This window comes from Scomber japonicus, chromosome 6 (genome assembly GCF_027409825.1).
Source record: "Scomber japonicus isolate fScoJap1 chromosome 6, fScoJap1.pri, whole genome shotgun sequence".
NCBI classification, from domain to species: Eukaryota; Metazoa; Chordata; class Actinopteri; order Scombriformes; family Scombridae; genus Scomber; species Scomber japonicus.
The window spans coordinates 20,923,025-20,940,101 of NC_070583.1; the positions used below are offsets into that span (position 1 = coordinate 20,923,025).

The 17,077-nt window shown below is 39.1% G+C and overlaps 1 protein-coding gene across 1 annotated transcript in view; it reads right to left on the bottom strand.

Moving 5' to 3' along the window:
- tiam1b (TIAM Rac1 associated GEF 1b) overlaps positions 1 to 10,798 on the bottom strand; it is a 36,717-nt gene extending 25,919 nt beyond the window's left edge. Inside the window, exon 1 of the mRNA XM_053320570.1 lies at positions 10,760 to 10,798. The gene's annotated coding sequence lies outside the window, so the exon portion shown is untranslated. The remainder of the gene's footprint in view (positions 1 to 10,759) is intronic.
- Positions 10,799 to 17,077: the final 6,279 nt, after the last annotated feature.

Genomic DNA, 17,077 nt, shown 5'->3' on the forward strand with positions numbered 1-17,077 from the left:
CTACCTTATGTTACTCCCTTTCCCCTCTTCATTCTGCTCACTGCTCACCCCTCACTGGTACTGCAATGCACAATGTTTGATGTTGATGGTAGTTAATTCATTTTGTTATAACCCAGCAGTTTATTGCATGTTACACTCAGTCCAAAATGGTCCGGGGAAAAGAACAAAAACGACAAGGAGGCGGAACTGAGCTATGAAATGTTACTCTCATTACAGTAAAGATTCACCAAGGGATACAAACATGCTTACAAAGACATTGCACCAAAGGCTTTATCTGGGCTTGTTTGTGGCCATTCCAACACAGTATCCTTTATTTTTTCCCCATATGTGTTCGGTAAAAGTTTGATGACTCTGCAGATGTCGGTAAAACAAAATGTCCAGTATATCTGAACCCTGATCGCCACTCTGAAACTCTGTGACTTTTAAGTCTTCATAACACTGTACATACATTGAAATAAAACACTAGAATCTTAGTTCCAACAGTCATATGTTGTGAAATTGGCCAGAAATAAATGTTTCAAGCAGATATGAAGGGTTTAACTAGCCGAGGATGTGGTTTCCTCATTCGGTATATGTAGGTTTTGCTGTAAAATCCAAGGTCAATGCACAGTGGGTTGCCTAATTTGTTCAGGCCTAAAATCTGTGAGCCAGCTGGTCATCCAAAGCACCAAAATGAGCAAAAATATTAATCAAGACTAAGAGCCTACAGGCATAGAACTCTGTGAGATTGTATTTAGGCGCAGCAGTGCTTTGAGCTAAATGCCAACACCAGCATGGTAAACAGGTGTAAGGTTTATCATGTTGTACCACTTTTGTATGCTAGCATGCTAGGCACAAATTACAACTGAGGCAGATGGCCATTTCATTTGTTTTTAGAGTATTTGATCAAAAACCATGTATTGGAGAAACTGAAATTTTTGATCACAATTTTTATTTTAAGGGTGATATGAATATCATTTCACAATACTATAAAACAAGGAATCACCAAAGTCAGATTCCTTGTCTGGGACTATCTGTACACAATTTAATGGCAATCCATCCAATAGTTATTAAGATATTTGAGTCTGGATCAAAGTAGTGGACCACAAGACTGACAGACACTGCCATTCATGCCCCTTGCATGCCTGAAAATAGCCATTTCATTTTTTTAACATTGTCACACGCACACTAAAAAGCTACTGCAGAACTGTGACTACATTGAAATGCTACTATCATTGGAAAGAAGGCAAACAAAAAGACAAGTTTTAAAACGTCAAAGAAAAGCCCACAATTAAAAAAAGGACAGTGACGTAAAACTGTGCACAAAGTCAAACTATGCCTCACATTATACTCACATGACAACCCTAAGAACCCTCAGTCCACTCAGCCATTATCAAATTATCAAATACACAGGGACAAAAAACAGATTTAAATCTTGATCTCTCACACGATCATTAGCTTATACTTGCAGAAAGAGAGAAAAGCTCAGTTTACAGTAAAATCTTTTTTGCTGTTGGGTGCATGATGAATCAGCAAGCTGCTTTCACCTCTTTCAAGGGGATGGCAGAACATTGATTCCCTCTGAACACAGTGATTTGCACCAAAGGTTTTAAGATGCCTGAATGCAGATAGTCAAGGCTGACTTGGAAAAACCATTAAAATGTGCCAAAAATAAAGAAATACTAGAATAAAACATTTTACAACATTTAAGTTACCAGAATATCTTAATACATGGTTATAATGGCCTTGACTCCAGCACTATATTCTCTAAAGCTGCAATGCTGCTGGTGCACCAAATACATTATAAGCTCTTTATTAATACATGAGAAAGAAATGCATGAGTTAGAAAATATGTTCCACAGCACCATGTCCCCAGTAACACTCAGTGGGTTCTTCTAGAAATACCCGCTAAGACATTAACAATGAAAGCATCCCAGTCTCTGTCCTGCTTCGTTACTATCGCCCTTCATACACAAATAAATAAGCAGAAATAAACAATAAGATTGGAAATTGTTGTTGGTAATTTGGCAGGGTGACAGAGTGAGGACCCAGGTAAATTGGTCGCCTCATTTTCAGCTGGTCGTGTGTGAAACAGCACAGGACTGCAGAAGTCTTAGAGGATTCATCTGTTACAACCCCTTAATGAAATACATAACCCTGGGAGATTCCAGCCACCCACAGATCAGAAAGAAGAATGGCTTTATTGTTACTCAAGATTAACAACACAACGGCACAGACAAGCCCAGAAATTCACCACAGCTAACACAATTTAAGATAGTTAGTACATGATTCTAAAAAAAGCATCAGACTGCTTTTAAATGAAAATAAATCTGATGCATTAGGGCATTTCACCTTCATTTTGTCATAATAATCCAGAGTGCATTACAGAATAGATGCTTAATTTTTTTTTTTTTTTTTTTAAATCACACTAATATACTGTGTGATAAAGTCTTGTTTCTCTATCTCTTCTTTTACTGCCATCCATTTCATTTTTACTTAAAATTTATCATCCAACCCATCAGCTGTCAGGTGCAGGCCAGTAAAAATTATTAGTTTGTGTTGGATCCAGACTAATATGTCTTCTATTTTCATGATGTTACAAATTGGGTAAATGTAAAAACACAGTAGTTTTAGGTTTATTTCAGTTCGCAGTCAACAAAATCTAGATTTATGGTAAGAAAGACATCCCAAAAATACTATCTAGAATTTATCTTTAACATCTGCATGACAGTACTGAACCATAAATGTCACACATTCTGATTAATGCCAGAACCACTCTATTCCACAACAATATTGACGATATCTGATCCTGTTTTGGGGTCTCATGTTCAAATTTCCATTCCATATGCCAGGAGGATTTTGTCATCCCTAAAATATGTGACAGCTAGATTTAAGGTCCTTTTGTTATTAAAGACCACTTAAAAGGCCCAGCTTATATTTGACAAATACTTGGGCCTGTTAGAACAGGAACAAAGAAAAAATGTCCAAATACCCACCTGCTCTTCTTCTCCCTATGATCCCCAAGGACAAAAATGTCAAGTTGCCTGTATCATTTGCAGAAACGATGAAAATTCTTGCCCCATGGCCAAAATTTGAGTTATGGACTTTCAAAACAAGGTAGAACCTACAGTATGAAACACCTGGTCACACACTCATATACACACACATGTGCTCCATGTAAACTAACCACACTACTGTAATATACCAGACAAGGCTGAAGGTGTTGGGAACGACTTTGGTGCATAAATTGGACACAATGACACACAAGTTGGGTTTAACATTTAGACAGTTTGATTTTAACTCCTCATATCTCTGTAACCAGTGCAAATGCAATCCTTTCATTTAACCTACCTACACTGGTGAAAGGCAAGAATGCACTTGGCCAACTAGTTACAAGCTCCAACACAAAACCCTGTAATCTGAACACTCAAGCCTCTAGAGATAATGACACAGGTAGCTGCATGGAGGAGGAGGGGGAGGGGGTTAACACTGAAAAAACTACACCCAGAACAGCTCACATTTCCCCACTGATACGGTCATATGTTTCTATGCAAATGGAGGTACCAAACAGCAAACTCTTGTTCTCCTGACTCATTTTCAGCTCGCTCCCAAGAGTATTCAACTGTATTCAGGATTCTGTTAGGCCAGGGGGGGAAATTTTAGCATCAGCAGAGCATGCATCCTCTTTCAAATGTTTCATGTCGGTGAGAAACATCCATACCAGAGGAGCATTTACTTGGGAGGTGGATGAACAAAACACTTCCTCCAGTCTTCATTTATAGTAGCTCAAAATGAAAACTGTAGACAACTGTCATGTAGCCAAAGAGTATTCTTTTGAATTGTATCTGTAGCCCTAGAAACCCCCGAATAGGAAACAGCTGGAAAGGAGGCTTTCAGTGATTATAAAAGCAGTTTGACTTGTTTTGAATAGCTTTGGGCCAAGTTGTGGCACAGAATGCATCAAGAAGCAAATGCCCTGCCAGTATTTGGCTCATCCAGCTGAGATTTGTACAGCTTTATTTTAAATGTATCTGTAGAAAATACAGTGATTGGAAAAATGGAACAAATAAAGTAATATTGGTCTGTATAATCCGGTTGCCATTGCTAATAGTTTCACTTAAAGTTTTCCATTTTCAACAGCAAATCTGGCTTAAACAACTGCACTGATAAAAAAAGTTACTATCCTATATATCTATACCATAATAGCAGTAGCAACAACTACTTTGAACAACATATTTCAGCAACAACAAAAACAGACGACAATAAGCCGAGCCACCTAGTCAGAGGTTGCACATTGCAGAGTAGATTTTCATGTTTTAGAGAACAACTGCAAATGCTGCTGCTGTGCGTGACCTGTCTGACCTCGTCATGAGAGGCTCAGGTGGAACAGTGTTATAGGACTGTGTTAATGTAGGAGAGCAGCCTGTAGAAAAATGCCAGCACATATCAAGCAGAATAATGGCTGACGAAAAGCTTGTGTGAAACCAGGCAAGGCAGCAACCACTGCTGTTAATGGTGGATACTGTAGACAGATTATCAATTAGATGAATAACTTTAAGTACAAAAGTAGATTTTTTTTATGCAAACTGATGCTTTACACTAGGCTAAGTAGGACATTTGTTTTTTATGCTTCAGGGTATAAGGCCTAATATGGTGGAAGCGTTTGGTGTGTTAGTAGCCTGACATTATTTAAAACTGACAAGGGTTTCATTTGAGCTAAATTGTACACCCAAGTAGGCGTTAATGTCCCCAAGATGATGTGGATTCTAAGTCTGAGGGTTGACGTAAAAGAACATTTGCCTTGCATGCTCTCATCAAACTTTTCCCACTTTTCATAACAAATAGTTTTGAGCAGAACAATATTTAGAGGCGTAACCAGGGTGTATCTTTTGGCACTTATTTTAGCCTACTGTTGCTACAAATACATTACTTTTTGCACTCTCATCCCAGTTTACTGAACACAGGCCTGTGTGAGGAGGTACTGCAGTGTCTGTTCACTTTAAAAACTGTGTAAACCATAGCTTTATTTGCACAAAGGCTTGGATATATCAATACCCCAGGTTCTTTATTTTTTTTAAATAAATCCACAGGCTCCAATTGTGGAACCTGTTGTTGAGCAGCAGCTGGTGTTGTTTAGCCTGGTTTCACTATTGTCCCGGCCAGTGTTTTCTCTGGGGCACCACTGTGTGCAAAGGGTCACTGCTTCTGATGGTGTTAAAGCTATGTGGGGGTTTGTCCACAGCAGATGCAAGTTTGGTGGTTTGTTCATTCTATAGGTTTAGGAACCTCTTTGGCCACTTGTAAAAAATTCAAAGATAAAAATGTACAGATATTTCTTCACTCGATCTCTGTGTCTTGACTTTAGTTCTGGTACATATGTGTGAAATCAGCAGTAAGAATAGAAAAAATAAAAATGGAACTCAATATAATATAAAATCAATTCACTTACAACCCAACTCTTGTTTGATTTTTTTACTTACTTTTCAACACTAGCTGAACAGAAGATTTTAGGGTGTCATTTTGTACTTTCATCTTTATCACCAATGTCAGCAATTTGCTTGTCCAGAGGGTCACAGCCTAAGTGCTATCAGACCACATCCTGCTTACAGCTCTTTAGCTCCTCATCGACAACCTTTGAAGTCCTTAAACAGCTGTTAATTGGCAGTATGTGTAAACCACAGACCACTGTTAAGACACAGGAGGGGGTGGGTACAGGTTGTGGGGATTCCTCTGACTTCACTTGTGTGGGGGAATGCATTTGTGTTGTTGTTGCTGTTTCATCTTTAATATTGAGCAGGGCAATTTCTGTCTTTATACCACTTTAACTATTGTGGCATTGAAAATGAAGGATGCAAATTAACCCTCTTTGGTGAGTCAGATAGATAAATGTAGGAGTTATTTTTAATATCTTAATGAAAGCAAATGTCCAAACTTAATTAACATTTACAAATTATAGGGCTCTGATTTAACTGTTCATTCTCTCAAAATGTAGAGTGATTATGGAGGACACTGTGTCAGAGCATCAATGATCCTTTACCCTTTGTTCCTTATAATTTATTTTAGATCTGAAAATCTGATGTTAGATATCTGTTAATCTATTCTCACTCATTTAAACAGATTTGGATCAAAGTGAAAGTAAATCCTTTTAAAAAAAAAAGTCACTCAAACTTAACTCTCAATAAGAAAACTTAATCAGATGCTGAGGAAATACTCCCCACCAGTGACAGCAGGATCACACAAGAATTCAAGATCAATACACAACAGTTTGTGACTGAAGTATTCATCTTAGAAGAGCATAAAAAAGGCTTCAGCCGCTTTGACAAAATATCACAACCACAATCACAAGAGACTCACAAGATGACCTTCTCATTGCCTGTAACTGTCACTGTCAGTGAAAAGGTCTCCCGTGGCTACCCGGAGCATCAACATTAGTCTGCCTTTACATGCTTCACATTCCTGACTTTTACAATTTGCTCCCTCCACAAGCTGACTCCAAACACACCCAACAATTTTCCTTTCACACAAATGTGCTCGACAGTTTTATGATTATAGATTTGTGATTGACTGTGTCAATGCTGGGTTGCAGTGGTTACTATAATACTGTCTGGTATTGACATGGTAAACTGGTGCACGCATGCAACATTATCTACTGTGCACTGGTATTGGATGATGCAAGATTTAATTAGATATTTATGCATGTGGTTAAGTTGTAAATCATGGTGCCATCCTCTCCCAGAACTGCCTGTGTGGCCTCCACTTGATGCAAGATAGTGTCAATATTTGATCTTTTAGGTGCAGATGAACAGAAAAAAAGTATTTTCTGCAATGGAAAACCTCACAGAGAAACCATGTAAAAATAAAAGCTAATATTTTACAATAGGAGAATTTCATATACAAAGATAAAACATGTTTGCAATTGCATCTGTGCTCAAGTATATTTTATAAATCGGAGGGTGTGCACCATTCAGCCTTGATCCACACACTTCCACTGAGCTCAGCTTGAAGATCTTTGCATTGTATACAATTCAAATCTAATCAAATGCCCTTTATTCAAAGAGCTTTATTCAGTTATCCAGCAAAACAACAAAAACGTACTGAATAGATGTTGATGTCTTCAGACCAGAAGCCAGTCCACTGCGGGGTGAGCCATTCACCTACCAATCTCAGTATGGCAGTGGACTTGTCTAGGCCTGAATGTCCCTTTCCTGGCAGCAGAATAAACACAATGCCTATGACAGAGTGGAGCTGCAATCCTGCATTGGAAATGTGTTTTCTAATCTGGTTCACTCAGGATCTTCATCCACTGAGGCAATAATTTGCTTCCAGGTCAGTGAGTGGGAATACCAAGCATGGCTTTGGTTTGAGTGTGCTCCTTTTATGTAGCACCACAAGTACAGGCACACAATCAAAAACACATCTGGGTCAACATCAAGGCCCATTTAAGTAAGTTTGATTCCAATATTAATGAGCAGGAAATAAACATTTTAGTATTTTAAACTTTTAATGTTTCAAATACTGAAGGAGGGACAGCAATCCTCGCAGGCTCAGATGAGATGAGAGCGCAGCAGTATTCCTCAACTCCACATAAAGAAATAAGGTTTAAAGTAAAATGGAGAAAAGTTAAGTTTCCACATAAATGCTTTCAAAAATCAAGTGCAGTTCGTCTGTCACCAGTTATACCCAATGTGTCCATCGTTTACATGCACTGAGGAGATTTGATCTAAACCATATCTGTGGACTGAACCCGTGGAGAAGTCATCCCTGAGCACTACCTCAACCATAACACCCCTGGAGCTCCCAGCTCTTCACCGTGTTGCATTGTGCACTGAAGCAGAGCCGAGCTGGATCCCGACACACATGACTACACAAAGCTGGGTAGAAAATGTGTCCTCTTGCTCCAAGCAGTCCTGATAACAGTTTCCACTACAGGACTCTTTTATTGCCCTCTGGTAAAATGCCACTTAATTCACATTTAAGCTGGACTCCACCACCTTCACCCATTTACCAGGTTTTGCATTTTGAAGGCCATGCAGTAAACACTTAGGTTTGTACAAAAGGTATCTAAGTAGGAGGAGGACACTGCAGTTCAAGATCATTTCATGTGTCTGCAGATCAAGTTAAATGTCAGCACATTGTACAGTTAGTGGTAATAATTAATTTCAGCTGCAAAATCAGCATTTCCTTTCTAATTGCTTCCATGCTGATGCATCGCTAGGGTTGGCCCATACCAATAGAAATCAAAATATGACCAAAGCCTTGATATAGATGCTATGTGACAATATTTCAGGGATTGGTGGTTTCTTAAGTCAAAAAACAAACAATTCTTGGGAGGAAATTCACTAGCAATGTTGCTGTGACAGAATAATTCACAGGTCACTATTCCACACAAGGTATCACAAATTTAACCCATATTTCATGACTGGAAAAATCCCACTTAATCTTACATTTAAGTAACTGCAGCTCTCCAGCTCACTGTGTAAGACGGGTTCTGGTGTACTTTACTAATCATTTTACTGCAGATAAGGTTAGCTGGTACCTTTAACATCTAAAAGCCTAGCAGGAAGCAAAAGATAAGTCAAACTTGCAAGTTAAGGGCACATCCCAGCAGCCAAGCAGTACCATGTAATCATGACAATCACATGGTATACCATAGTATGTTTCTGTCTCTTTCTCCTTGTTTTATGTCGTTTTAAGTATCAGATCAAATGAAAACACCTAGAAAAGTCATGGCTCTAATGTTGGAAACAGCTGTACATCATCTTTTCTTTGAAAACATCTAGAGAAAAACACATACAAATACATTACAAAAAACACGCGTTATTCTTCCACTACAGCTTAGTAAGCGTTAATTCAGAGGCAGACCAAACATCCATGACTGATAATAATGTTTAACTGTAAGCAAAGAAAACATTTGGAAGCTGAAGCTCATGCAGCTCCACATGTTGAGATCGTGGAACATGCATTTGAATGGAAACAAACTGGCATGCGCCTTAAGCAAAACAACTATACCATTCATTACTAAACCTAAAAACAGAGACGTATACAGGTGATTTGTAAGCCAAACAAAGAGCATGTATTCAATACCAGACTACTGGCTTTAATACTGACCACAGAACCATCCTATTTTAAGGCTCCAATATCCTGGGTGATAAAGATAACTGTTCCTCTCATTCATCACAGTTTTTTAAAGAGCATTTCTTTGGCTCTTTCCTGTGTTAAAATAACTGCAGCTGCAGGCCACACAACATATCCTTGAGGTGAACATGAATACAAGTAACAAAATCCCAGAACAAAGTTAAGCAAAGTGCACTGGTTTGTGTGGTGTGGTATCAAGCAGAGTGACTATAAGACACTCATTGTAGAGCTGCATGTGCCGTCATGCTAAATTCTGCTACATATATAGTCTTAACTTTTATAATAAGCTAAGTATCTGAAAGACCACCTGATCTCAGATGTACTCTGCTGGCTTTTAAAGTCTACAATGTAACCTTTGTTCCACTGCACACTGTGCCTTTCAATTAAGGGAGGCTTATGACACAAAACCATGCAAACCAGTCTGTGATTACAATTATTTTCCTCACCGGAGAATAATTTTGTTAGGTGGAATTTGGAGGACAGGGCTTGCATTGCATGTGATTTTCATACAAAGCTTTAACCTCTTACCAGGCACCCCATCTTTGTGCACAAGCCTGAAAATCATGTACCCAAAAAAGGGAAGGTTCTTCAAACCTTTTTGATTAGTCATACCCCTGGCTTCATTTAAAAAAAGGTAAATCTTTAAATTTTACAACTAAAAAAGGTCAGAATGGGTATAAGTGATCCTGAAAATAATGCCATGTGTCCCACAGTTGGACCAATGTTGCTTAAATAGCTATAAAAAAGTGTGAATTTGTGCTTCTTGCAGTCATAACAGGGGCATTGTCAAGATTTACAAGCCTGAAAGCCTGAGCCTGACCTCCTGTCCTGCTAAGCCTCGAACGGTCAATACATTTCCATAACTATGACACCAGATGACCATTTCTCGCCCTTCTCCCCACCGCAGGAGTCACACAGTGGGCTTTCAAACACAAAGCCGGATTTTGAATGAACTCACACATCATATAGCCCTCCTGCCTCCCCCTCCAGGATGCGTTCTGGGAATTCTCCTTGACTTTGACCATCTCTTTCATTTGCAATTCATCATCTCTCTTCCTTAGCATCACAAAACCGCCACCACCACCACTGCTTTGTCATTACAACGACACAGACACAAGCTGTATTGTTTGCGTCTAGCAGTGAATGAAGAGCAATACAATGGCTCACTGCCTGCAGTTGTCGGTAAAGTTGTGCCTTACACAGGAGTGCTACAGGTACAGACATGAGGTGGAAACCCCACCCTAAACATATGCTGTGAAGACCCCAGGATATGGACACAAAAACATGAAATTATAGGATGAGAGCATGGAAACTAAACTGATGGAAACTAATGAGAACACTGCACCCAGAGATAATTCATCCTAAAAGTACAACCCCCAAAAGGCACAACATGATTCACAAGAGCTTATGTTGCATCTTATAAAATTAACTACACTCTGAAATACACAGAAACCTATGCTTACAGGCCACACATTGACTCAGTGTGTGGGACTACAACTCGTGTTATTTGGCACCTCTCTTTTTTTTTAAAGTGGGAGGTTTAAAGGAAGGAGAGCCATTTGTCTCTTTTATCTAATAAACACACAGCCAAACACACAATGTTGCAAAGAGGCAAAAATAAACAGCAGCAAATACAACGACTTACGTTACTGTGTGCAACCAGGAAGTGTCACTTCTGTTTTTTTCCCCCCACAGTATCCAAGAGAAATCCCATGCATCACTAAGGGGGAAATTGCAAGCTCCACATGAGGGGATTATTGATACTCCTCCTGCAAGTCCACAGCAGACTGACTCCTGTAAGCAAGGATGAGTTGAAGAACTGAGGGAGGCAGGGAGGGAGGGGGGGGAGTGACTGTTTGTAAATCCCCCTCCTCCTTCTGCTGACTCTTTCACACTCTCTGCTCCCTCCCTCCCTTCTTGCTCCCTCCTTCATTCTATAATTCCACCCCCCTAAACTACAAACCTACTGCTAGCAGGAATGTGTGCTCCCTCCCTCGTCTCCTCTGTAATTGCCCCTTCACTCCCCTATGAGAATCATCATGTTTATTATAAATCTTGCTGCCTCTCATCATACAAAAAATAAACACAAATAATAATTAGATCAAGACTATCTCAATATTCAGTGTCAGATTTATACTTGATTTTTTTTTTTTTTTGGGATCAGCAGCATCTTAAATGTAAACTTCACCACATTTGGTTTTAAATAACATAATCTAGCTTCCATTTCTCTTACTTGTCATTTAAAGAGCAGGATTTGTAACAATAGTATTACACAAATGAAACTAATGTTAACATTACCTAATGGGCAACAAGGGCTGAAAGGTTGCAGCCTTAATGTGTTGCAGCGCATAATTTGGAACATTCAGCGACAGCCCAAAATGGACCTGTAAATGAGAAAGAGGCTGGACTTGCTGTTGTCATAGCACCAGTGATGTCGTGTGGCTATAACGTCAGCAGTGACAGCACTACTGGATTCATTTTAAGATGATGGAACTGGCAGAGGGAACAGAGTAGGAAAGGGAAAGGGAAGAATGGATGAGAGTGTGGCCACAGCGACATCTGCTCAGTTGCAGCCTGCATCATATGCTCCAGAGGCAGCTTTGCATGCACGTTGAAAAGTAAAAACATGCCCCAAGCTATTTGAGGGTGTAGACACTCTGACAACCACACAGAGAAGACAGAAAAGAGCACCAAGCTTAGATTGTCTGAAAGGAGGCCAGAGATTGGAGGGGTGAATTGCCATGTCTAGACTTTGTGATGACTATGACCAAAATAAAAAGCACTCAGCACTGTGGTCAGGCTGGCTTCCTCTCAGTGTAACTTCATGTACTGCCAAGGTTGTGACCCTGATATTAAACTAAACCACTGGGGTTTCATAGTAAAGGAATGTCCGGTCTGCAGAAGCAACCAGACATAATAACCTGTGTTCTTATCAAGTCCGCAGGCTCGATTCCGCAGGCTCGATTCCACACAGGTAATCTAGCTACAGTAGATAACAAATTTGTCTTTGACATTTCTGCCAAAATTGCTGCAAATTTCACAAACAAAACACAATATATGCCAATTTCTCTTTCAATGAGAGGAACAATTTGTTGGGATATGATCCAATGACAACAAAAGACTTGGAAGCACATACACTCTAAAGACATGATGTCAAGAGATCATTATTTAGACTAACAACCTACTTAATGTGCAAAACAAAACATTATTAATGTACTTCCTGAAAGGTGTGTTGTGATAGTAGTATATCTAAACTGAATATTGTATATATATATGTAAACTGACTTCACTGATGTATGCTGATGTATTTAAAAGGAATATGAATGTAGCTTTGTGGTATGAGATCCTTATCTGCTCGTCTCCAGGCCAAAATAATACTGGATCAGGCAATACCGTCTATCAGTAAAATGTGGGCTACTGCTGAATCCATGTCTGCTCTCACCACAGGCATTTCAGAAATGTAGATTGCTTGCATAGAGCTCAGCTAAACAGAATACTCTGCTTTCTCATCACTGGAACGGAGCTATTAAACCCAGTTCTATCTGCACTCAATTTAGAAGGTGATTGGATTGGACATCCAATACACTGAAAGGCCATTCAATATTGCTGGTGCAATTTGGCAGGTGAGACTACGGTTACAGATCCACAGCAACACTTCAGACTGCTGATGCTGTCCAGGTGTCACAACTGACTACAATCACTGCCAATCACTTTCAGCTGTAGTGCAGAAAAAAGAAAAGAAAAAGGAAAAAAAACCTGAAGGCACAAAAATGACAGAGACCCATTTGCTGTGATACGCATTAAGTTCATTATATGTGACTCTTAACAAATTTGCAACAATTGGATTTGACGTTTTTGTCAAATGTAATAGTGTAATTTTCCTTGTACCTCAATTAACTACTGTATAGTTCCTTCAGAAAAAAATTATCACTAATATAATATTAACTTTTCTATGTTTAAAGCAGCTTGAGTTCAGATTGGATTAAAGATATAATTATAAGGTGAAAACATGTTCTTAGATGTTAAAATAATTTGAGAATGATCTATTATCAGAATACATTATCAGACTTTTTAAAGGCCAATACTCAAGATTTATGTGAACAATTACTATATGGTAATTTAATACACCAGTTTGGTTTTAACAGACCCAAACATCTAGTTTAACTTTTTCCCCATTCTTTCTTGGCATATTATGTGCTAGCTTTATTATAGCAATTCTGAATGGACCACAGGACATATCAATCAAGATGATTTAGCTGTGGTGATAATTCCTCCAATGTATAATATATTAATATGAAGACCGTACAGGGAGAGACAGTCAAACACTACTGATCACAACAACTACATTAAACTTACTTAAACTATGTAGCTGCAAAACAGGAGTTAAAAGTATTAGGCAACAGTAGCATGACTTTCCCTGACCAGAATGAGTGTGTCAATGTAATGTCTGACATTCAACATGTAAGTCCAGTTAAATGATGGTGCCTATCAACAACACTGAAGAACAAAGTAATGGATGCTTCTTTGTCTCACACCAACTGAACTCACAATTAACATACAGCGGATGAGTATTACCCACTATTACACATCTTAAATGTAAATGAAACAGCTTCTGTCTACTCATTCATCCGGCACTGTGCACAAAGCTACTATACTACAAATAGACCAGAGTGTACATATCACGTTGAAGCTGATTTTACTATTAAACAAAGGCTCGGCTGTATGCAGCGTTTGGTTCAGCATAAGGCCTTGTTTGTGAATCTACAACAACACTAGAAAGATCATCCACCACCACAAGGGTTCAAGTGTCTACTTTCTTGAACGTCTCCACAATCACAACAACACAAGGTCCCCCGGTTTCCCTCCGATCATCAGATGACCCGTTGAACAGAAAAAAAAAGAACACTATGTACGACTGATATCTGAAGGAGAAAAATGCAACTATTATGCAAGACATGAAAGCAGTAACCCCAGCCCGGGTAGAGATCATTAGTGGAGGATCCAGTGGTCTCCAGCAGTGAGTTGCCTCTCAAGAGTCGACATCAAAGACACCGGTATAGAGAGGGAAATCTTTTAGAATGCAGAGGAAAAGCTGGAATTGACTAGTTGAGGCTGAACCTACACAGCATAGGTGGGTCTCTCCAATATTAGTTATTAAAAGATGCTTGGAGTGTATTATAGAACAGTGGTCTGCACTTGACAAGCTGGTGGATAGGGTCAACTATATACTAGAATGCTTACACAAAGAACCCTGACCACAGACTGGATTATGTGAACTGCCTGAAAGCACAATACACATTAGGGCTGTCACTTTTTATTCGATTTCGAACTATAATTAACGCATTTGGATTTTAAAATGTCACCCATAGCGTATTAGACAGTTTGTTTTTGTTGTTGTTTTCCATCTCAGCCAGCAGTGGGCGCTCTAAATGTTTTATAGGCTATAGTATGCACCCTCTTGGCCCTTCTGTAAATTAAACCAATGATATGTTTTGTTTGAAAATGAAAATGAAGACACGCAGAGCAGCCTAGAGTGGATAATTATGACCCTGAGTCATCAGAAAAGCAGAGTGTGGAAATATTTTGTTCTAGGCCATGGATGGTAAGGTCACAGTTAAAGATAAGGCTGTCTGGGTGTGTAAAAAAAAAAAAAAAAGTTAATTCGTCTGAGGCACTAATTTAGCAGTTTCTGGAACTGGAAAGGATCGGCATATGAATTTATGAATGACCACAGGCTAAAAGACCGCTGCGGCGCTTCTAGGGTGGTCCTGTTAATAAAAAAAAACAAAAACATGAAGCTTCACTTTACATTGAGACAAACAGAAAAAAAAATTCTCACATTTGAGAAGTTGGAATCTTCAAAAGGTCATTTATCCTTAACTAATTGCTTAAATTATTAAACAATCTTTTACATTTTCTCAGTCTATTGACTATTAAGCCCCATTAACTCTACTGATTGTTTAGGACCTGTATTAAAATGCTGTGACATGACTTATACTGTATTTAACCAAAGAAATCTAACAAACCTTCACAAAACAAATTTAGCCTTGTTATAACTTAAATGTCTAGACAGCTTTCAACCTGCCCATCACCAAATAAATGCTTACTGAGAAATTCAAGTGCACGCTCAGAATAACTAATTATTGTGGTACGCCACTTCAAAACACATCCCACACTACAGCTAACCTCAAGCAAACAAAAAAGTTCCAGAGAAGAGTTCTTGTTCATGATTGATGGCATGGTAAACTTAGCCTAACTCTAGCCTCCCCAAAGTGACTCATAACCTCAGCAGTTTAGTGCACTTAGTATCTATTATTCATCCCAAACCACAAGGCTCTATCAGCCATGTGAAGCTGATGATCATCACCATGTGCATTTCTGACAGCTGGTCATACTCACAGCTCAGAAATAGGAGGAGGAACAGAGCTTTGATGAGGCCTTTTAATGCTCATCTGTCATGTCTTTCCAAAACCCGTGACCATTGTGGAGAGTACGAGAGTGCAACTGAATACCATCCACTTGTCTGCGTATAGACACTGGGCTCAGGAATAGTAACTCACTGTAACTGGAACACAAATTTTTCAGGAATCACTATTCCTAGAGAATGGGATAGGCATGTTTCATGATTCATATGTAATAAAAATGGTGAAAATCTCTACCTCTCAGCTGCCAGAGGAGAGACAGAGGTCAAGAATTATTATTTATCAACTGAGCTGATACCACTTGTATACCAGTGTGACCCATCTTTTAAAGTCAAATGGAAGACTATGGATTTACCTTTAATAGACACACCAATACAGTAATACAGTCACTGCTCGCCTGTGTCATCAAGGAGAGGGAAATATTCCAGACGGCGAGTCAATGTGTGAATTTCTCACTTAAAGTATCAGTGGAATTTGCTAAATGTTTCCAACTCCAAAAAGAGATTAAACTGCCAGTAGATGGCCAGCATATGACCCTGACTTTATGCCAGCATCACAAGATCACAGAAACAAACAATGGGTCTAATCTGGCATCACTGCCATATGAAAAGTTTTTTTTTTTTTTTATAAAAGGGAGCTTAGTAGTTTTGATCATTTATGTCAGACATATGGGTTGGGTGGGTAGGACTTTTAAAAAAATATTTACAACATTATTTCTGTAAAAAAGGTCAAATGTTCTAATCAAAGGGAGCCGCCAATTGTTATACATAAATTCTGTGGCTGTGGCTCAGGAGGTAGAGCGGGTCGTCCACTTGTTCGATTATCGGCTCCTCCTGTCCACATGTTCAAGTGTCCTTGGGCAATACTGTGAACTCCAAAACCCCTGATGCTCCAGCACCCTGCGTGGGAGCTTACCACCATCGGTGTGTGTGAATGGGTGAGTGAGCAGCAGAAACACTGTAAAGCACTTTGGATAAAAGCGCTAGAAAAACACATTTACCAATTTTTTATGCTTATAACTCAGGAAGCAATAAAAGCCTTATAAGAAAATTATACCATAGGATCACCTCAGTAAATAAGGACACTACAGACTATGCGAAAAACAACAATGGGAAAAAGAGCTGGACATTGTAATAACTCAAGACATGTGGTTGAACGCCTGGGAAACACAGTCATCCTCCAACTCATGGACCTGGACAGACTTCTGTTGGAAAAACTCGCTTTTTTGTCACTCCCAAGAAGAAGCATAAACAAAGCTGGAGGGAGTATGAAGAAATCGCTGTCGATCATGCTCATGTCCCGTTACTCAGACGTTCTGGAAGGAACTAGAAACAATCATCTAAAAAAATCCTGGGTTTCAGCATCAGTACAACATTCACATCCATCTATCTTGGACATATTCCTGATGGGCTAAGTAAAGATGATACCTTTCTTCTAAAGATCTTGCTGGGCAGTGACTAAAAAGGCCATTACAAAATTCATAGCTTCAGAAAAATTATCCTACCAGGCCTCTTTGTCAATATCGTTAAACACCTACATCT